We start from the raw sequence: 23,112 nt of genomic DNA on the forward strand, positions 1-23,112 counted from the left end.
CTCCTCTGTGTCCAGTCAGTGTTCATGCTTTCTTTTTTTATATATATATATGTATATATATATTGCTTCCTTCTTTTCCACTCCACTTGTATACATACTAACTTTCCTTTATACCTTTGACCTTGGGTCATGGCATTCGTGTGAATGCTAACTGACACAATACCACGTATCTGGGGTTAGATTGACCATGAAATATGAAATGTAGGGTCAATGGGCTACATGGTTGCACTATAATTAAGACCCAAAAATGCAACTTTGGAAAGAACACACCCCTCAAGTTCACTTGACTTGAAATTTGATACAGAAGTGCAGCACAACATGTTCTACAGAAAAGCATCTTGGACTATCAAACTTCACCTTGATGGATTTCTTTTTTGCCCATTTGCCTCATTTCTATAACCATAACGTGACATCAATTTTAGGGATCCACACCAATTTTGGTATACAGTATTGTGGGTAGAGATACACAATGTATTAATAGTCACGTCCAATTATCATAAGTCAAGGTTAATATGTCAAGGTCGTGTTTGGAAATAAGTCTGTCCAGCCCACAGGGAGCGCTACAGATTTTATAGACATGTACCTCAAAGTTTAATGAAGGGAATTTCCCCAGTTTTGGTACACATGGTCTGGGGTCAAAAGTCTGAAATTTAATATTGATGAGTGGTTTGATTGGCTAGAACTCCTCAACTCAGGTCTGATACCTACTAATTGCTGCTCACTCACCTTAACTTTAGACGACCGAACTGCTTCTTTGTTTTGAATTCAAAAACCCTTTACCTTTATGCATGGCTGATGTGCACTTGCAATTTTGTTGTATTGTGGACTGTATTTGGCCTAGTTGTGTGCTCCAAGTACAGTGTTAGTTTGTTTGCCTTGTTTCTGGGGCCACTGATCATGTCTGGAATGTAAAATCTGTTAGGTGCTCGGATTGCTGTGCCATCGTGTCAAGAGCTGAGTTTTTGGTCTGTCCATAACACCTAATGTGTCTTCTTGCTCTTGCATTCCACCATTTTTCACTTCTGCTTTAGCCTGTGTTGGCCTCTCCATCACTGCTCTGTCACACTGGGTTCCTGTAACCCACTGCATGTCAGAATATTATACAGTGTAGATTTTAATTAGGTTAATTAATAAAGGTTGTTTTTCATTTCTTATTAAGAATTTCATGTCAGCATCAGTGAGTGTCTTCTAGAAAGTACAATCAAATGATTTACTGTGAGAGAAGAGGGTGAGGATTAATTGTGCCAGCCATTAGTATTCTATACAAAATAAGTTATAAAATCCAAGAGTGAATCTATAAATGAATGGAGAAAGTTAACAAGCACAGATGCTTCCATACTTGTGCACTGCATGTTATAAATAAGCAATTAACACCCAATCATGCTCTATGAAATATAGAAAAATGCTGCGCAGCTCAGGTGATCCTGTCTTTGTATCAAAGTGGCCAGAGGAAACAATCTATGTGATTTAACCCTCATCAGGATATATAACATTGCTTCTTGATCAATTTGTGAAAGTTGTCGCATTCTCTAATGTAAATGAGAAAAGCATTTTGTGATTCTGATTAGGCAATAATTTGTCTCTCAGAAACCAAATCACAGTTTTTAAGATGACACAATTCAAAATGTAAAAAAAAAAAAAAAAAAGGATATTCAAAGTATTAGACCACATAATAGGTGGCAAGCAGATAGCTTGAGCTGCAACAGGAGCTCTGAGGCTGGTCCATTCATTGGGCTCAATCCATCATGACACCCATCACAATCAATCACAGCAGTCTTGTTAAGCCTTCCAGCATCCAATTAGAAGAGATTAGTTAGTAAGAGTCTTACAATGACCATACAGGTTCTCACCATGTGCTTCCTCTTCATAGATGGATCACAGAAGAGTTGGCACTGATACTACTCCATGTTCACATCGCTTTGGCCTTTTACCTGCAGGCAGCTTGTTGTTGTGTACAGAGGATTCTGTACATGCTGAAGCCAGTATTTTGGTGTCACTCTTCTACCGTTTTAACTTTGCTCCTTTTTTGTAGCAGATAGCAGCAATAAGGTTACCGGCACATCATACACTAGCCTTGAAATTTACTCATGTCAAGTTAAGTAAAATAATGTTATTCATAATTTTGAATAAAAAATATTTTGAGCTGAATCTGACACAGTTCGGCCTCACATTAAGGGCTTTTAAAAATATCCTTTCTATTTTGAAGAACTTAATATAGTAAGGGTTCATACTAAAATAGATACTTGTTGCTAATACTATTCCTCAGTGGCACAGAAAGTGTAATTTATGAAGTATAAAATAATAACATCTGTTTCTCCACTGTTCAGATGTATTACTAGTATACTGGTCTTGGACCTGAGCTAGAACAATATAATGGTAAGGTTCTGCTATCATGTCTGTAACTACACACTGCACTGCACATATTCAGAGTAAATACATCTGTGTGTGACTGTGAATGATGTGTGTAAAGTAATCATCAGCCATTGCTCATGTCATGACATCTTATAGTGTTGTAAGACAAAGTCTTAAAGAAAAGAAATACACTAACATAAAAAATAATGTCTTTTTAAAAAAAATTGTTTTACCATGAGGTCCAATTGACATCAAAAATCTGTTTTACAAATGAGATCTAGCCAAAGTATTAGCCATATAAATTTATAGCATATCAAAATGCAATCTAAGCAACACAGGGAGGATGTAAGGGAACACAAGCTGCTTTGGACTGTGCAGGGGATATTGAGGAGGACAGAAGCCTCGTCATTGAAGTTTATCAGAAACCTACACACTCTCTGACTCCCACTAGCTACCGTAGCACAAGCTGGGGGTTATCGGAACCTTACAGTGCCAGGCTGAGACTGTCCCTACCAAGACCGAGGCAGAGAAGAAGAACATACACATATTAAGAAAACACATTACCTGTGACTATCCCAACTGGCAGTTCACTAAGTCAGCAAAGAGATGTGGGAAAAAAAAACACCGTAACATCAAACACAATGAATAGAAAAAAATTAACATTTCAACCACAGCTACAAGAAGTCTGTTTTCTCATCAAAATGTATGTATGGTAAACAGTAAACGTCTGCGTGAGTTATGACAGTATCATCTGTTTCATCCTCCTGAACATTATGTCTTCAATACAAACGTTTCAGACAGCCCTAGGCCTGGATAGAACTCCAGGCTAAGTTCTATCATATGCTTTAAAGCTGTGAAGACACTACATTTTTCCTAATCTTGTGTGTTGTCTATAACTGTGAGTCTGCATGGGCAGAACCTGTGACTTATGCTCACACTGTATGGATTGATGCCCTCTAAACACTGAGCCTTAAGCTGGCTTTGTTCATTGACACTTAGAATGCACTTTATTAAAACAAGACAACCACATCATTGGTGTTGACAAAAGCTGTGGTGAAGGAGGAATGTTGTTGGTTGTCTTGAGAGGCCACTGGGTTAATTTTTTGTGTATGGATTGTTGTACATCACGTTGTTTATGTCTGTGATCATCAGTTATCCAGTTCATGGTACTCTTAAGTGCTTCAGTAGAAGGCAAATGGAGTTTTTTTTGCTCTAGAAGCATTTTATATCTCATCCAAGAGGCTTCCTCTGTTCTGACTAGTGGGGAGTTACAGTCTGTTTTTTGTGAAAACTCAGCAGTTAAATGAACTGTGGATTACACAGTGACCTTCAGTTTGATTGTTGGCCGTATTTTGTTGAACTGCAGTACGTAGATGAGGCGCTACATCAAATGAAAGATAAGACAGAGAGGATGGTGGCAGAGGCAGAAAGACAGCATATCTCAGGTAACTGGTGGTGTTCTTGTGTTCACCACTGGATTTTACACTGAGGAAGAAACTTTTGCTACACAAGTGGAATCAGCTGATGCCAGACGGTCATGGATAAGCATGATCCTCGCTGTATAACTAAAACAAATGAATTTGGGAGATGATCTTTTACCTCCCATAATTGATCTACCATGAGTACAATGGACAGTGTTGTCCACCAGCTTATATCAACTTAATAATTGGTAGAAACAATTTCTTAAGATAGCAGGATGGGGACAAGTAAACTACTTCAGTGAAATAGGGTTAGGGTATATATATAAATGTAGTTTCCATTTTGTAAATTTGTTATAACTAACTACCAAGTATATATTCACTTAACGAGCATGCAGAAGTTTTTTTTTCTTCATTCTCCATCCATCTGAACTAACTACAAGCTGACTCAAGCCCCAGTCCAAACAGTGGAAAGATGTAACATGGTTTACAGAACTCAAAGAAATGTCAGTTGGTGCGCAATAAAAATGATCAACCAACGAAACTAAAATCCCATTTTCATGGACAGGTTTTGGCTGTTTTTGGAATTGTCGTTGGTAGTATTGCACATTCCCTGCATCATACATGTGACGTCATCTCTCATCCCTGGAAAAGATCAAAGCAAGATCAGCAACCACCTCTCAGTGAAGTCAGACCTGCGGATTATGCTCTCCGCCCACATCAAGACCAGTAGCTCCGGGCACCAAGACAAAAAATATTCTTTGGATAACCACAGCTCTATTCTACATTTGCACATAAATTACAGATTCGATTTACTTACTAAGGATATAATCACATCTCAATATAATAGGATGACCTTGCCAGTTTTGCCATGTTCTTTTTATTAATTGTCATCCAGGTTTTGCAGAAATATCAATAGTGATGGTCACCAACAGACCATCCCATAAACAATTGTGTAGAATTCTTTCTTTGACTTTTCATCAAATAGCAGAAGTAACAATAACTGTGCCCCCACTTTGAGAGAGGCGCTGTGCATATCTACAAGCAGTCAGTGCAGTGAATTAAGGCTGTTAATGATTAAGATCTTACAACATGCCAACAAGATTGTCAGGATTTCAAAACCTAACTGACTTTGGTGTTTTGTGTTTTCTCACACATAATACAGGTAACATATAGAACACACAGTTTCCAAAGTAATGTTCAGAATAAAGCAGTCGTCATCCTCAGGATGAGTTTTGTGCTCCATCAAAGTCGTTACGCGTCACAAAATCACTTCTGTCAAGCTTATTGTTATGAGCTTGACAGACGTTCATAAGGTGATTCCGTTTATTCTGCTTAAATCAGTGTTAAGATATTGTGTTAGGTGTCAAGATCAACCATGTTCGATATTTCCAGTTCTGAAATGCAGGGTAAAGTCATAAAACTGTCTCTGCTGTCATGACAGTTACTGAAAAGCTATCCTCTGTCAAGTAAAAAAAAAAAAAAATTCTGACAATTAATGTTTAAAAATTACTAGCAGACCTTCTTTGAATTCCTGCTGCCTCTGAGGCAAACCATACCAATATCATTTCAAGATTCTCAGGCTTGCCTAACCGCTGAGAGAGCTTGTAACTTGGACTGAGGAGGCAGAGACCCCTAAAACAGGCTGTGGGGCTTCCTCTTTGAGACCTTTCTTGGTTTCCTCTCTGGGGATCAGCTGAAAACCTGTGTGGCTTGCAGCTCTGTTTCCATTTTCTTACAGGCTGTTGGGTGACAACTTTGTTGAATGTTTTTGATGTGTTTGTGTTTGTATGGTTCCCTTTCCTATTTTCCTCTCTCCTTCCCCTATGTCGAGAGGCCAGCGTGTCACTGGGCATTATAAGATTCAAGGAAATGTAACTTATAATGTTTGAGAGTCAATATGTACTTGAAGTAGAAGGAATTCTTTGCTTCTTGTGCTGAGTGTGTGGCTGTGGGATAAGAAAGCAGCCTTTGTATGTGAGTTGTAGCTGGTTGGAGCTGGGTGGAAGGGTCGTGTTGCTGCTGGAGGAATGACTGGAGGGGAGGGGTGAGGATGCCTCAGAGAGCAGGAGGGATCAGAGCCCAGAGACAGGAGGACGACTGTCTTTTAGCATGCCTTTATGGTTGTATGTGCAATATTTCCACATCAGTCAATCAGTCTCATTCATTTACATGTTGGTGTAATTACTGTAATGAAACCATCTTCACTACAGTTGCCAGTGACTTGCAAGAGGCTTAGAAATCTGTACAGTTTTAGAATTTCTTACAATACAAAAATCCTGAAACTGCTGCTCAGGGTTGGTTTTTATATTTTGTTATTATTAGGATAATACATATTTTTGAATGAGAGAGTTTATTTCAGTGTACAATAGAAGTGAGTACACCCCCATGCAATATCACTTAAATGTCATATAAGTCAAAACTGTGACCTCTTCATAGTTGAATTGTTTCTAAATTGCACACCTGAGTATTTTCTCTCATGAACAATCAAAAACAAAGATCATATTCAAAACACAGGTCCCAAAGTAGGAACTTAGTGCAACAAAAGTCATGCTTTTTTTCATTCTATAGAGCAGGGTTCAAACAATAATTTATGGTTTCTTTGAGATTACTGCATATCCTGGGTGTAGTGGGTCTGTGGCTTATTTAACGATGGAATAGTTGTGGAATCTTGTGGCCGACATTCTAATCTTGTGCAGCGATGACCAGTCTGTTTAAGCCTGGTGGCTGTGAGCCATTAATGTGTTTTCTGTTTGTCAGAATCTGCTTCTTTTTCTCTTCTATATTTCCCATGCATTTCCTTTTTTCCCAGTTCTTATACAGTTGTTGTTACTCTGCGTGCATATGCCTTGTTGTCATGTATGTAATTTTTGGGACTCGCAATACTTATTTGACTTGTATAGCTTCCTTCTTGATGTAGTAGGCTTCTTTCTTACTTTAATGTGTATCACCAGTTGGAGGAGGAGCTCATCGGTTGTTTTTAGATATGTAACTAGGCCTATGGAAGTAGTCTTGAAGGTCTATTCAAGTTGTACCAGGCCTTTTTCCCCCTTCACTTCTGGGTAAGTACAGCTTGTTGACATCAGCTTTTAACGGGTGCATGTTCAGCATTTTCCTGGTCTTTGTGCCTAGCTTCTTGAGGTCGCCCAGTTTCCACTTGATGTTGTTAAAGCTGTACTGCACATAGGGTATGGCTAGGGTGTTGATAGCTTCAAACCTGTTGGCTGCACTGAGTTCCCTTCTAAGTGGTATTCTCACACTTGTACACACTGTATTACTCCATACTAATCTTCTGTTTCATGACTGAGTGTTGTGTGAAATATCCTTTATTCACCCTTAGGCACATGTGTCTTGATGGTCTAAGTCCATGATGGTGCTGTTGATAACAAGGTTGATGTCTGTGTTTTTTTGTCAGCCTGTTTTTTTTAAAGGTGGCTTTGACACATTTCTCAAGTCCAAAGTCTATCCCTATGCCATCACTAAAGGTGTTATTGATGACAAGTAGACCTGTCTGATGATTGTCATCTTTGGCAAACATCTTGAGGTCACCCTTGCAGAAGAGGTACATTTGTGATTAATAGTGTACCCATTGTTACTATTGTCAAGTAGTGTGCTCAGTGGTGGTATTGCAATGCTGAATAGCACTGGTGACAGCAAATCCCCTTTGAAGATCCCACATTAGATGGTAGTATGTCTAGCAGCAGAGCATGCAAAGTTCAAGATTTCAGCATGCTGCTAGCTTGGCACTGTCACATGCTCTGTAAGTCATCAAGATGTCAAACCAGCATATTTCGGGACATAATCTCAGTGTCCCTCCCCAAAAAGGTTTACCTGCACCTGGATAGAGTGTGCTCTTTGCTGTGCACTATAACCACAATGTAGATCTTTACTGTATGTTAAAGTTCATCACAAGGTTTGCAAATCAAAAATGGGTGAGTTGTTTTAACTTGGGCAGACATTCCCAGAAAGAGCACAAGGGGAGTATAAACAGTCAATTAGTTGTGACGAGGCCTTGTCAAGGTAAGGGCAACTCAACCTAAGTGCGTAATAATAGTCAGCAGTTGCAATAGTTTACTCTGATTGTTTGTACTATCACAGTGCTAACATCTTTTCTGGTTTATCATGTCTATCTTTACAAGTTTGGTCTTACCACTGAGCCTGCAGTCCCAAGGCTACAGAGGCTGGTGTTCAGATAGAGGGGAAAAAAAGGCCACAGGAAACTCATTAGGTCTTTTGGAGCATGGAAACACTTGGAGCTGTATGGATTCTGTCCTTGATGTTGTTGCCTCAGTCTGGCTGAGTCTGAATACATGATTAATCATCTCCCAGTAGACTGCACTGACAGCTGTGCCCATCTGTAGCTAACAAAGGATATTGGACTTCAGCTTCTTAGAATCAGACAATTAAGGGCTGCCAGTGTAATGCCAGCATACAATCATCTAATGTGTTAATTTTGAAATTGATGTGATTGTTGCATGTATGAGTAGCAGTTGGTCTGTTGGCGTGTAATTTTTTTTGGTAGTATAGCATTTTGTAGAGACATGAGTCACCTTCCAGCTCCTTCAACAGCTCTATAGTGTATCCTCTTAAAACGTCTTCAGTTACTGACTGGTCAGTATGAGCTGTAATTTACTAATCACAAACAGCAGTCTGGACAGCACTTAGCTGCTTACAGGTCCAAACACAGTGACTGCAGCTACCCCAGGCTGGCTGCCTTCATATTTGCTTATTGAGATAGAGAGTAAGCATCTTCCCTGATGCACAATATGTTTTGTTGCATGAACACTTGATAATGAAATCTATAATGGCTCGCCAAATTAATACATCTGTTGCTTCCTCAGATACCTGCTCTGCTTTCTCACAGACCTATGCAGGCTGTGTAGAAATGAGCTAATTTTTTCCATATTCTCACTCCTCACTCTCTCTGCTTCCCTCTGTGGAAATATTGGTCTCACCAGATCCACAGGTTATGGTGGGGCATATCCTCAAACTTAACACTTGACTTGATGCTGAGCCCTCGTCATGACATAATGTGACAAGACTGTATGAAGCACTGACAAGCTAATTAGTCAACCCATTGGAGTAAATCAAACAGAAACGAATTGTGTGTGTGTGCGTGCGTGTGGTGGAATTTCAATGGTTTTCTCTGGCTCTGGAAATCCGGTTAGTGGTAGTGCCATCCACCCCATCCCCCCACAGCAATCCGTCAGTGGGCACCCTGCTGCTCTTCACCTGGACTCTGATGTAACAGTGTTGGCTTGGCCTCCTGTATTTCTATGTGCACTGTTACCGTTAAGCCTTGCTTATACTCCCTTACTGACACACTCACGGACAACTGCGGACACCCACTGATGCACAGTTTTTGTTATGATACTACTTTCCTCGTGCTGCTAGAGTCCACTGAGAGCAATTCGTTCCAGACATGCATAGTAGGTTGTTTGTGTGCATTCCCCGCATGTAAACAAATTTTGAGTAGCATGTGGACACATGCGGAACAATCTTTCGAGACTCTTACTCACTTGGGAGGGATGAAATTTACGTCACGCTGACCATTTGTGTACTTCCAGATGTGAAAAGTATAACAACAGCTTTAGGGCGAGTCTCTTTTCTGCTTGGAGGATCATTTACTAGCTAGAATTGCACTACCACCCAAGATTGACCAACTTTTTTTTGGAGAAGAGATCATGCATGTCAGCTTGTACAGCTTCAACATCAGGAGTTAGGACAGATAGAGCTGATCGTACTTTAGGTTGACAAACTATTCAATATATTCAATATCAGTATATTTTTGATAGCAACTTTAAGGGTGTCACATTTTAGATTCTTGTTAGAAATAAATATTGTACGTTTATAACACGAGAGTAAGGTGTATTTTTACATTAATGAAAACTTAAGGTAGCACACTGCTCAAAAACCTCTGAGATTGTTGCACATTCAGAAGAGTGCAAGTAAAATGCAAAACATTGCCATCTTAGACATTCTTAATTCACAAATGAGTAAAAAGTGGAGATAAAACAATTTTTAGAGGCTATTTGCTGCAGAAAGCTATTATTGTAACCAAAAGTTTCTGGTGTGTCGTATCAATACTGCAACAAATGAGAATTGGAACTGCTTCAAATATTCTGAATAAAACCGTATTGAAAAAATCTAGATTTTTCACAACACTAAACCAAGTGGCTCTTGATTGTATAGCTTCAGTTATATCAGGCAGTTTCTTACCTCAGTTTTTATGAAAATATCGATTAAGTAAATTTTAACAGATCTACGCTGTAATCAGTTTTCAAGTTTTCAAGAAGACAAGGTTAGAACAGTTTAAAAGCTTCTTCCACTATGCATGAATCATCATCCTGTAAACCCATCACCAAGCCACCACCAATTCTGATCTTCCAGCTCCAGAGCAGCTGGAAGGTTTTTGATTAAAACCTTAAAAACTCATCATCATGTATCAAAGTTATTGCCTGCTGCTTTAAAAAGGCTTAGATGTAACTCTACACTGTCCTCAAGCACACAAGCTCATCTACAGCTCTGCTTAAGCGAGGCAAAACTACACTACACAATGGCAAATTGTAATCTCGGAGTAATTCAGGCATACGTGTTTGAACCAAGAGAAGAATAATGATACAAAAACCCCCATTTTATGTATTGTAAACCTAATGTTATCTAGTACATCTAGTACATAAAGAAACACCACATGGGTTCCAGTTCTGCCTCCTTCAGTGATGGCAGCATAGAGAGAGGTCTCCCCAGACATAACTTTAAAATAATCTGTAAACTTGCGAATTAAACCCACCAAGTACAAAAATATAATTAAAAAAACATTTAGAGAGGAAGATGCAGCTGGGCCCTAAAGAAAGCAGAATTCCCCCCACCTGGAAAGAAGCCATTATATCTGCCTTCCCAAAGAGGATAAAGATAAAATTGAATGTGGTTCGAGGCAATCTCAGTCATCAGTGTAGATTACTGCATATGTATTTTCATCATGGCTAAAAGGATGGAAAAAATACTGCCGTACCTAATTCACAACGATCAACCAAGATTTGCACATAGGCGTCACATACAAGATAATAAAAGACAAACTCTACATGTAATGGATCATATACAGCAACAAAAGGAAAAGGCAATGATACGAAGTCTAGATGCGGAAAAAGCGTTCGATTCGGTCAGCTGGCAATATCTCTACGAAGTGCTCGACAAATTTGGTTTCAATAAATTAGGTGTTAATAGCATAAAAGCAATTTACAACAACCCCCACGGCACCAATTAGAATTAATGGTCACTCAACCGAATCACTAACTCTGGAGAGGGGAATAAGACAAGGCTGTGCCTGGTCCCCCCTCCTATTTCTAGAACCACTAGCCTAACACATAAGACAAAACAGAAAAATAAAGGGCATTGAAATTAATGGTAAGGAACACAAAATAGCATGCTACGCGGACGACGTACTTTTATATCTAAAAACTCCTGAAATTTCCCTACCAGAAATGATTCCCTTAGAAACATCGGCTCATTGTCGGGATACAAATTAAGTACAAATAAAATGGAAACTCTTTTCTTCAACTTTAATCCATCAGATACGCTAAGGCAAGCTTACCCATTGAAATGGAGAACAGACTCCTTTACATACCGAGGCGTAACTCTCACTAAAGACTCGTCAAAAATGTTTGAAAAAAATTATAACTCTCTACACCATAAAATCAAAGAAACTCTGTCGAGACGGAGCCTCATCCCCTGCTCAAGTTTAAGCTCAAGAATAGAAACAATAAAAATCAATATCTTGCCTAGATTTCTATATCTTTTTCAAATCCTCCCAGTTACAATCACCCAAAATAATCTTACTGAATGGGATAAGATGATTTCAAGGTTGATATGACAGAGAAAAAGACCTCGTATACGATATAGAACACTACAGTTGCCAAAGGAAAATTGCGGCTGGGGTCTGCGATCCCTAAAAAATTACTACGTCTCATAGCCATAAGGCACACTATACAAATGGGAATTCACAGTGCTGGAGGAATTGTGCACATCATTTCCACATATTCTGGGAATGCCCAAAAATTCCCGATTATTGGAAAGAAATACATAAAGCCATAGAAATGATTCTTAATCCTTATCAAACATTTGATTTTAAAACCGTATATTTGGGATACATTTCTGCAGAGGTCAAAAACTTAAATAGATACTTACTCAATATATTACTAGCTGCAGGGGAAAAAAGCAATAACAAAACAATGGTTGACACAAGAAGAACTGACAGCAAATAACTGGATAGACATAACCATGGGAATTTATAGGATGGAAAGCATAACCTTGACTGTAAACCTGAAGGTGGATGCCTTTGTGCAGCGCTGGGAGGGATGTATGAGATATGTGAGGCCTTTGAGACCTGGTTTTGATGGGATGACTGCATCAATATGGACTCAAAATCTAATTTAACTGAAGGACATTTTTGTTGTGTTTTATTTATCATTTATTTATTTATTGATTCTTTGAAATTCTGTATGTCAAGGCAATAATGAGCTGCTGTAAATGTTGTTGTTGCTTTTTACATCTACTCTCTGGATGTATATAGTTTGTGTATATCTGTCTAATTTTCAGATGTTGGAAAAATCTAATTTCTTTCAATAAAAAGAGAATTGAAAAAAGACACCCCATGAACATGTTACCAAGGTAACAACTGGATTTTCATTAGAGGGGGCTTTTAAAAAACAGATTTCCTCTGATTTGCTGAAAACAACTACTTGCCTCCAGATTCAGACTGGGTGATATATTCTGAAAATGGCCATCCATATTTCCCTTCACTGTCAGCAGCCAGTTGTCGTCGCAAGGTTGCTTGGAGGAATCTGTAGTGAACTCAGATAATTTGCCAGGCCAGCTGCATGTGACATCTGGATGCTGAGCAATAACCATCAGCATACAGATGTTGCCTTGTTTACTTGAGGGTTGAGTGTCTATGCTGTCAGTGGGATCAAACAGGTACAGGGTTGTAATTAGGACCCCACTCCCACCATCCCCTCCTGGGCAGGCTACAGGGTTTGGGAATGGGACTGATGATTGTATACATGCTTCAACTCCACAGCTGAATTCCCCAACACTCCTGGAACTCAAGAGCCTGCTCCTCCTCACTACTCTGCAGTTTTTAAGGCATTCTGTCCTCTTCATTATCAGTACTTCTGCCTCTTATTCATCCATGGATGAGAGGGTGAGAGTAATGGTATTGTGAACATATATATTTGTGTGAAAGCACATCATCCACAGTCTTAGGAGCAGTGAATATTATGGGAAATGTCTATTTTACAGCAGAAAGTCTTGTTAAACATTTGGTTAAAAGACAAACTTATTCATTCATCCTTGCATTAGCTATATCTGCTTTAACTATCAGAAGGTTGCAGGGGGCTGGAGCCGGTTCCAGCTGACAATGAACAACAGGCGGGGTATTAAATACCCCAGACAGGTCAAATTAGGAAGGAACTATGGAAGGAAGCTGGAGCACTCAGATGAAAACCCATGCAGGCACAGGGAGACCATCCAAATTCCACACAGACGGACCCTAGCCAGCAGATTTAAACCCAGAACCTTCTTGCTGTGAATTTATATTAAAGTTGTAGCCAATCTTGGTGATAACCACTGATTTCTATGTTGTAGTGTACATAGTTCAAGGACATGCTCTCTTTCCTTCATCCTTTTCTTGAGCAAGCGAAGGCTTCTGTGAGAAGCTCTGCTCTCTGTTGTCTGTTTAGGTTGTTTTTATTGCTTACACTAACAAAACCAGTTTCACCTGTTTATTCCAAATACATTAGGAATGTGAAACTCACTGCTCTTGCTCTGGGAGAGCAAGTAAGGATATGGGGTTTGTCTTTACTACGTATATATACACTGTGGTAGAATAAAAACTAATGATGAATGAATGTGAGACTCCCAGCCTTCCAAAGCCATGCTGCTTGGTTTTCCTGATGTGGATGCTGTCGTTGATATTGATGGATCTAGTGCATTATCAGATCCTCAACTTCTCTTGTCTTTCTGTAGATATCTGGGTTAATAGTGCAAAGGCAATCTGACCATGTTAAATATATACTAAATAAACTGAAAAAATTTTTGAGACCACTGCGTTAATTGCCTGTTTTTGACAGATACCAGGCACTGTGATGTGGTCTTAGCACAGTAGTTCTTGACTTTTTTTTGGGCGTGTGGCTCCCTTCTGAGAATGAAAATACTATGCAGACCATGCTGGCCTCATTGTGGCTACATGTATGAGAACAGCTCAACTGAGCTGATCAGAGGAGGAGAGGAGAGAGCCAAAATTAACCAGTCACCATTGATTTGAAGTGAGGTTACTAGGCAGTAGTCTTCCTAAAGCTGTTGGCAGGATAGCTGTTTAATAAACTGTGATATTAGACTGTTGTATTACAATATGCATGTCAAATATTTTGAATCAATACAGCATTCAATACACAATACAACAGTTTCTGTAACCTTGAGACGAAGTATGCATAAAGAACCTGTATTATGCACATCTATAAGCTTCTATCTTTGGGATCCATATGTTTATATGCTCGGATGTTCAAAAAACACGTTTTCTTTGTGATTGCTGCAGAACCTCTTGTCATCCTTTGTCTGAAATGCTTGGTTTTAGCTCCTTTAAAGACACCTACCCGAAAAGCTTAGTATACTCTGATCAGTCAGCTGTCCCTGCAAAAATGAGGAAATGATCACATACAATCACCTCAGATCTCTGAGCATAGGTGAAGAAACATAGCTGCAGCTGAAGCAGCCCTTGTGAGTTGAGGATGTGGCCAAAGGAACCGCTAGGCAGGTGCTATGCAAATGTTACATGGTAGTGTAAACAAGTACCAGAAGAAAAGGCTGGACGAGCTCTTTAAGGCAAGTAAGGAGAAGGATCTTCTCTTCACATGGACGCTTTGTAGTTTTGCAGATTTTTTGCTTGCAAAAGAAAGCAGCTATGCAGCACACTGAAGGATAGGGAAATGTTTACATTTCACAAATCTCATGAAAACGAATACACTTTTTATTCTATTTTTTAATATTACTTATTAACTTATGTACTGTACTCATCTCAGGTGATGATTACAGAAAGAATACTGTACTGGCCAGTCAGAAGAAGAATTTAGTACATGAATGTGATAATACTGTATATAAGCACTGAAAAGGGTTAAGAAAGTCGTTAAAATTGTTGTTGATATTCTCCAACAGGATTTGTATTTGATGTCAGTAGCTCTCTGTAATTATCATGGGATAGTTGGATAAAATGATTCTGTCTTCATCATGACATATAGTATGTGTGCATGTCTGTGACAATCAACTTTTAATAGCTGTGTGAAGAAGCAAACAAAGTAGTGTGACCTTATGGCATCAAACCTGTTATATGACTTTTACAGTTTACGTCACGCTTCACAATGCTAGTCTCCATAATATTTCCTCAACTTTGACCAAGTGTTTGTAGTTTCCTAAACTTAACCAAACCTCAATCACAGATGTAATCAAGAAATGCTTCCTTCATTACTTGTCTTCCTCACCTCATTTACACACACTGAACTGTACATATGGCATCGTAAGAAAAGTGGACTTCAAAGAGAAATTTGCTTTTGCATTGGAGGGATTGTTTAGGGCAGGGACTGATGTGCAGATTATAGGCTTGCATCAACACACTCACTTTCAATTGCTGATTTTTGTGTTGAAAGAGTTGACTCCAAGCTTTCTTACACCCACAACCTAGTTCCTGTTCATCCAGCTTCCTTGGGCGGCACTCACTAAATTGTAGCTTCTGGGACCACCACGACTCCGCAAGTATGCTGCTACCCACCACACGGCTATAATTACGTTCAATGACTTTAAAAAAAAAAAAAAAAAAGAGGAAAAAAATGACCAATATTGGGTAGCTTTTTTTCTTTCACTTTTCTGGAAGGTTTTAATTTAAGCCTTGGCCTTGATGTCGCAGAGCTGTGGATCCACCCATGGTCCCCTCTGCAGGCAGACAGATGGCAGTCAAGCAGTCATCTGTTGCCTTCTTCTTAGAATAACAAGGGACTCAAGTGTGTAACTGCAGTGTTTTAGCCACTTCCTTGGGATAAGGTGAACTGTTGGTACTTTTAACTATTACATGCATTGCGTTACAAGTAATCATACTGAATTCCTGGTTATGAGGTTAAATGAATATTTGACTCAGTCTCAGAAGACGAGATCATTTTCGAAAAACCTGCAATGATTCTGGCCCGTCCTCTCTCTGGATTCCTAGTTTTGGAGGAAGGATGAACGAAGGCAAAGGAAGAGACAATAGAGTCTAAGATATGCACATCCTAGTGGCTTCACACCTGTGCTTCAGCCATGAGTCCTCAATATTACACCACAATGCACTGCCTCTGAACAAAAGACAGGCTCTCTGAAAGGCCAGGCATCCATCCTCTTACTTTCACCATACCAACTTGTACTGTTTTTGCTCGTCATTTAAGTCCACATAAATGTTTGCACGGAGTAATAAATTCAAGGTCAGCCTGAAGAACCCAGTTCATAGCAAAGAGCTTGCTTACAAAGCCAGTGACCACGCCTGCAAGGACTCTGTATTTGTCCTTAAGGAGACAAACACAGAGAGTCATAACTAAATATATGACTAGTTTCTTACGTACAAGATTAAAGTGGGTTCGCCTTTTGAGTTTCTGTTTTATTTCTGTTGTTTGTGATTGATGAGAACAGTTTTCAGCGGCATGATGAAAGTGGCTGGCTTCTTTCAGCATTTAGGCCTTGTGCATAAAATGTCTTGCCAATGTCTCCATCAGTTATACTGCCACTGAACCGACCCTTCCCCCTGAACAATCACCATGTTGCAGTAATTGTCTCAATTTCTTGATTCGATTGGGTACACATTAACATGGGCCCTGATTGTTTTTGTTTTTTGTTTTTTTTTTGGAACAGGGTAGTATTTAAATGTTAGTCAAAGGAAACAGAAACCTCTAAATGGTGTGTATTAAGGGATACTTCTAGGTTATTACAACTTGAGTCATTTTTTATTTTTTGTTCCCTCAGTATTAGTAGTACAAAGTTAGAGTTAAAGGTGAGCAGTAAAATAATTACCCAAACTGTCATTTGCCACAGTACATCTTGCTCTCAACTTTACCAACTGCAGTAGGAAAAGTTGAGAGCAAGATGTGCAAAACGCTTCGCGGCAAACACTTCTTTACAGCGAAGTCACCATATTCTCATATCTCAGGAAGTACGCTGTTTGCAATGCTGGCATAAATAAACAGAAATCATGAACAGAACAACAAAAACAGACCCATGGTGTAATGAATTGAAATTGTCTTTTATTTATAGACTACACAGTGCAGGATAAAAGTGATAACTGGTTGTTCAATAGATGCAAAGAGATGTGTTTTGTCAGATTGAGATCGAAGGATGGGATAAAAGCAAAGAAGCCAAGAATGTGCACAGGTAATATGCTGTACATGTGCATCTGGTAGCAGTCTTAGGAGTAATAGCAGATCTCTGGTGTTTATTTTATTTTATTTTATTTGTCATTTTGCTGACTTGTAGCTGACTAGGACTTCTGTGCAGTCACCTGCTTGTAACATATTCTGTGAACTCTGGCTACTCAAGTAGGAGATATAAAATGTCAAACTGAGTTTATCTGTTGAAGTGCAGCTTCATCTTCATGGAAGTGAAGCAAGTGCCTTCTTCAGCTTTTGCCTTGTGGAAGGTCATTGTGGTTATGTTGTCTTCTCCAACGTAGGATGTTGGGGTAAATAGATTACAAAGCAAATTTCTATGTATACAACATAGACACTCAGTGTCACTCTACACTGGAAAGTGGAGAGAAAGAGGCTCGGATAAGAACCTCTCTCTAAACAGGTGCCATTTGGGAAAGATGATGATTTTGTAACTCTGATTTTATGTGATGATATATGAAAGAGTAGCAAAAAACATATGTTGTTGTCTTAAAAATGCTCAAATGTAATGTGAATAATGCTGAGTACAGCAAACAAATGTATATTCACTGTTGTATCGAGGAGGTGGGAAGTGTCAATGATGCAGAAGCGATGCAAAGTGTTAATTTTAATAAATTGTGTTTTTTGTAATTTTCCCTTGGCCTAGGAAATCATAGCAAACATCATCAAGGCAGAATTTGAGAAAAAATAGCATTTCTGCATTTTAGCATGATGCCAGAGATCAGACTTTATCGTTGGAGTTCTAGTTGTTATTCATGTGGCCTTAAGTTGGTCTTGTAATTGAGTTTGAGTAACAATGCATATCCCCTGTCTTTCCCTGGGAACCTGTGCTGAAGAAGACATCTGGAAAGAGGGGCTGGTTGAAGGGAACAAGGGGCCTTTTCTCCTCCCTGTCACCCAGTTCTATCCAATCTTCAGATGACACACAAACCAGAGCCTGTTCACATTCCTCCTTTATTAGTGCTTTCACCATGCTTGATTAAGAAGATATGCGGTGATAATGGCACATATCATGGTGATGGTCTTCTTGGGAAGTGTAATACATAAAATCTGAATGGAAGATTAATCAAACTCTGATTTATGATTAAAACTGAAACTGAAAAAAATAACAAAGAAAAAAAATGGTCCATGAATTTTTCCCTTTTGATTAATCTGACATGATATATCTTTTGTGCCACAGAAGATACGTTGCACAGACATCTCTGACATGGGACTGGTATACACAATACTTCATGTGTTACATTTACTTGTGCTCAAAAACATATTTTGAAAAAGGTAATTTTTTCCATTAGTTATTTAAAGAAAGTGAAACTGTAATACATTCTATATTCATTATATATAAAGTGAAACATTTCAAGCCTTTTTGTTTTAATTTGGATGATTATGGATTATAGCTATGAGAAAATCAGAAAACAAGTATGTCAGATTATAAAAATATTTCCTTCTTAACTTCTGAAGAGTATGTTAATTGCTGTTAGGAACCCCAACATTGAGTGTATACTCAATACTGGGGTTCCTCTATCTCGAATTACTGCATCAGTGCACTGTGGCATGGAGGAGATCAGCCTGTGGCTCTTCTGGTGTTATTGAAGTCCAGGTTGCTTTGATAACGACCTTCAGCTCGTATGTTTTTTGGGTCGAGTGTTTCTCATCTTCCTCGTTACGATATCCCATAGTGGGTTCTATGGGGTTCAGGTCAGGTGTGTTTTCTGGTTAATCAAGCACAGTAATATCATGATCAGCAAACCATTTAGTAGTAATGGTAGCTTGGTGTCCAGTGCAAAGTCCTGCTGGAAAAGGAAACCGACATCTTCAGAAAGGTTGTCAGCGTATTGAAGCATGAAGTGCTCTAAAATCTCTTTGTAGTCAAAAATTTGTGTTGTAATGGAGACAGTCTAACATAGTTTTCAATTCAATTTTTTTTTTATATAGTGCCAATTATAATTCAGATTGTCGGTTGCCCAGGTAGCTCAACTGGTTGAGCGGGCGACCAATAAACAGTGGCTATAGTCCCCAACGCAGCGGCCTGGGTTTGATTCCAGTCCACAGCCTTTGCTGCAGGTCCTCTCCCCATTCATCTCCCTGCTTTCCTGTCTGCCTCTCTACTAACCTGTCTAATAAAGCCAACAAAGGGCCAAAAAAAACCTAAAAAAAAAAAAAAAAACTGTCTCGATGCTTTACAGAACCCATAAACCTGAACCCCCAGAGCAAGCTCTAAGGCGACAGTTGCAAGAAAAATACCCTTTTAACAGGAAGAAACCTTGAGCAGAACCCAGCTCATATGGGGGACCCATCTGCCGCTGGCCATTGAGTTGAGAGGGATAGAAGAGGTAGAGGGAGGGAGGGACTAGGAGGGTGAGGGACGGGAGTTTTCTGAATACAGTGAAGTATTACTCAGTTTCCCTGTCCCTGCCAAAGTGTTGAATCATATAGACTAGTAGACTGCAGAGTAGAGAAAATTGCTTAAAAAATAACTGGCCACTGATTTTATATTCTGTCAATAAATAATAAATGTTTTCCTTTTTGAACTTTAATTTACATCATGTTTTTAAATAGTTGGTAGTGAGCCATGACAGCAGAAGTAACTTTAAGGAAACAATAAAACAGCAGTTAAAAGACATAAACAGTACACTGCTGTGGGTTATTGCTCTCATTACAGAAAAAGTGATTGTGATTTGCATAACTCAGATGCCTCTGTGGCACTGATAGGAACATGTCAGCACTTGCCCTGTGGGCATTTCTCCCTAAGAACAGTATGCTTACTTACACTGATGTTATATTCGGGAAGAGCAGTTTGGAAAAGATGAACATGAGTGTTCATTTGACGTAATAAAGACTACTTAAGTGTAGAGCTCAAGTTGATAGACTAAATCAAAAGCTCTCTGTGGATTGTACACTTGCTAACCATTCATATGTTCAATTCCTAATACTGATAAAGTTATCTGATGTCATGATGTTGTTGGTACCAGCAACCAAGGTATGGCATAAATGTGTCACACACATTTATGCCATACCTGTTATGGAGTTGTCTTCAGTGTTAGAAACTTTATCCTGAGTTGGAAAATTGGTTTCGACATACCACCTCTGTTACAAAAGATCCAATTACAGGCGCATTATGCCGCTTCCAATTAGATTTGCATGGCCCGCTCAGAGGCAGGCATTTCTTATTGTACCTCAGATTAATCCCCAGCAAAACAGCAGCCATGCTACTAAAAGTGCCTAATTGAGGTGAAAATGGCCAAAGGACTTTTAGCCAAATATTAGAATTGCTCTATGTATATTGTTGACCCAGCAGATTTTGTCATATTTCCAGAAGACCTGTAATAAATCTTCGAATCTAAATGCAGGGTTGTTTTTTGTGACAACAGTGCATATGTTGAATTCATTCTGTCATTAAAAAAAAAAAAGGATAAGTTATACGAGTCATTGTAAACTCACAACTGTCATGATATGTGTGGTCTTTACAAATGTGTATATACTTTTGCACATGACTGTACATGCTAACTTAAATCCAAGAAAAGGAAAAACTATGTCATTAAACTTAATGGAGAGGTGGAACATGGGCACAAGTAGAACCATTTAAATCATCAGATCTGGACCACTTTTATAAAAATCGCAAAATATCGCATGAGTTAAGTATGTAGATATGCACAATATGCAGCTATTCCTGATATCCTCAGCTTTAAGACACTCTCCATAACAGCTGCACTTGAAATAAAGGTCACAAGGAGGGGATGTTGTAAGGTTAATAACTGTGATGAAATTGCACTAATGAGCCATAAGTTGCAAGAGTGAGGTCATATAATTAGGAAAGGTGCTATGATTGTGAAGCCGCAGGAGAGAGACAGAAAAACATCCTGACCTGTTGGCTGTCAGCTGATGACCATTGGTATTACCCTGCTGGATACAGTCTGAGCCAGCACAGAGCTCTCATTCAGCATCACAATCAACTGAACTAACTTGGAAAAGTACTTTGGTGTATTGGGAAATCTTTTCAGTTTGTTGTACACCTTGTCAGTAGCTGAAAGCCTATTTTTGACAAAATACATAAATGACGGTGGGAAATGCGACTGTCACAAGTTGATAATTAAAACATCTCTTAATATCACAGTTATTTTGAGATTTTCTATGACATGCCCATGCACACATGCAACATTTATTCACTTTTTCTTTTTTTTATGCCATTCTCTTGTACTTTTTATCATCTTATTGAGATTCTTCATCCACAAAATCTTTTGGGGGGGTATTTACACCATCCTTGATGCTTCAGCAGTATTGTTAACCTCATATTCATGCCAATCAAGTAATATTGAACTATGAAATGTGACATCTATATCTAGACGCACCCTTTTTTCTGATTGCAATTTAATGACTCTCATGTCTACATAGGGATATAGGTGTCCCTTGATCACATTTATATCAAAGTCAGGGCAGCCTGCAATATTACACAATCCTTAGATTTTCTCTAATAAATATAAATTTATGTCCACAAGGAAAGTCTGCTTTTAGATATGAAGGCAATCCCTTCAGCCATCGAAAAGCAAAGATTTACTCATTTACTTTCTGCAGTTGTATGTTTTAGTAAGTTTAGGCCTGACCCATCTTATTCCCAGTTAAACACCTCCTTGGGGATCAGGATTGAAGCTGTATTGCAGAGCTGTCCTCTTAAATTCATTGCTTTTTTTTGGTTTGATTTTTGTTTCATTGAAGCTATTCTGATAATACGGTCTTTGGATGACAACGTCACGAAGCCTGATTTCTTTAACAGGGTTGAGGTATTGTTGGCGGTTCAAGAACAGCTGCCCAGTGTTTACCCTTTCAGGCCCCTGTGATTTGAGGAACCAGCAAGGCTGCAAGAAATACTCACTCACTTGTAGTAATAATTGTATGTAATATTTACATAACACTTTCTGAAGTGCTTACTTCAGAATATGTTTATTGCTACATAAGCTGCTGTAACAATGTGAATTTCCCCTGGCGTGGGGAGAAATAAAGGACTATCTTATCTTATAAACACAAATGTCAAATAGTAAAAACTATTTACGTAAATAGGATCCTAAACATGTAATATAAATAAGACAAAGTAGCTACAATAAATACAATCAGTTAAGAAACGAAAATACTCTAAAAGTGAATTTTAAGAAGAGATTTAGGTTTGCCTGCCTATGGCCCTACAACACCTTTTCTGGAGCAAAGCCTTGTGGGGCCTAAATATCAAAGGCTCTGTCACCATTAATGACAGTCGAGAGTTAGGAACCATACATCGAGCAACAGGGTTTTGCAACAGCTGCAGTCTTTGCATGTTTTATTCGCAGATGCCACAACAAGATGCATTTCAATCATCCAGTCTAGAAGAGATAAAAGCATGGATAACCCATTTTTTCAAGTTTGCAGGAGAAAGGAATGACTTGATCAAGGTTAGCTGCCTAGGCTGTGCAAGGCAGGACTGATTGTCAGAATACATCCCTGAGTCAAAAACAATCTGTATATTGCTGGCCTTTTTTCATACATTAGATACCCAGGATAGAGAAAAGTAATAATAATGACTTCCAATTTGGGGCTATGCAGCTGCAGAAAGTAGCTTGACATCAATTTTTTTTGTTTTTCTGCCAGACGTGACATAATATGAAACACCAGTTACCACCCAGACCTTAACAGGATCTACAGTTAGGTGTCGTCCGTATAACAATGGAAGTCGATGCCATGTCTGCGCAGGATTTTCCCAGTGGTACCATGTAGACAGTGAATGAGAGGGGACCCAAAATAGGTCCCTGCTATTTTGTTAATAAAGTAGTTTTGAATTTTATCACATCTCTGTTCAGGTGTCTGTCTGAGCAGGGGACCATTCACAGTATGGTTTCAAAGAGGATTGTGTGATTGTTACATGT

At 38.9% G+C, this 23,112-nt stretch overlaps 1 protein-coding gene across 1 annotated transcript in view; it reads left to right on the top strand.

Moving 5' to 3' along the window:
• Window positions 1–23,112, top strand: part of chsy1 (chondroitin sulfate synthase 1) — a 45,444-nt gene that overhangs the window by 19,579 nt on the left and 2,753 nt on the right. The gene's annotated exons all lie outside the window — the stretch shown is intronic.

This window comes from Amphiprion ocellaris, chromosome 1 (genome assembly GCF_022539595.1).
Source record: "Amphiprion ocellaris isolate individual 3 ecotype Okinawa chromosome 1, ASM2253959v1, whole genome shotgun sequence".
NCBI classification, from domain to species: Eukaryota; Metazoa; Chordata; class Actinopteri; family Pomacentridae; genus Amphiprion; species Amphiprion ocellaris.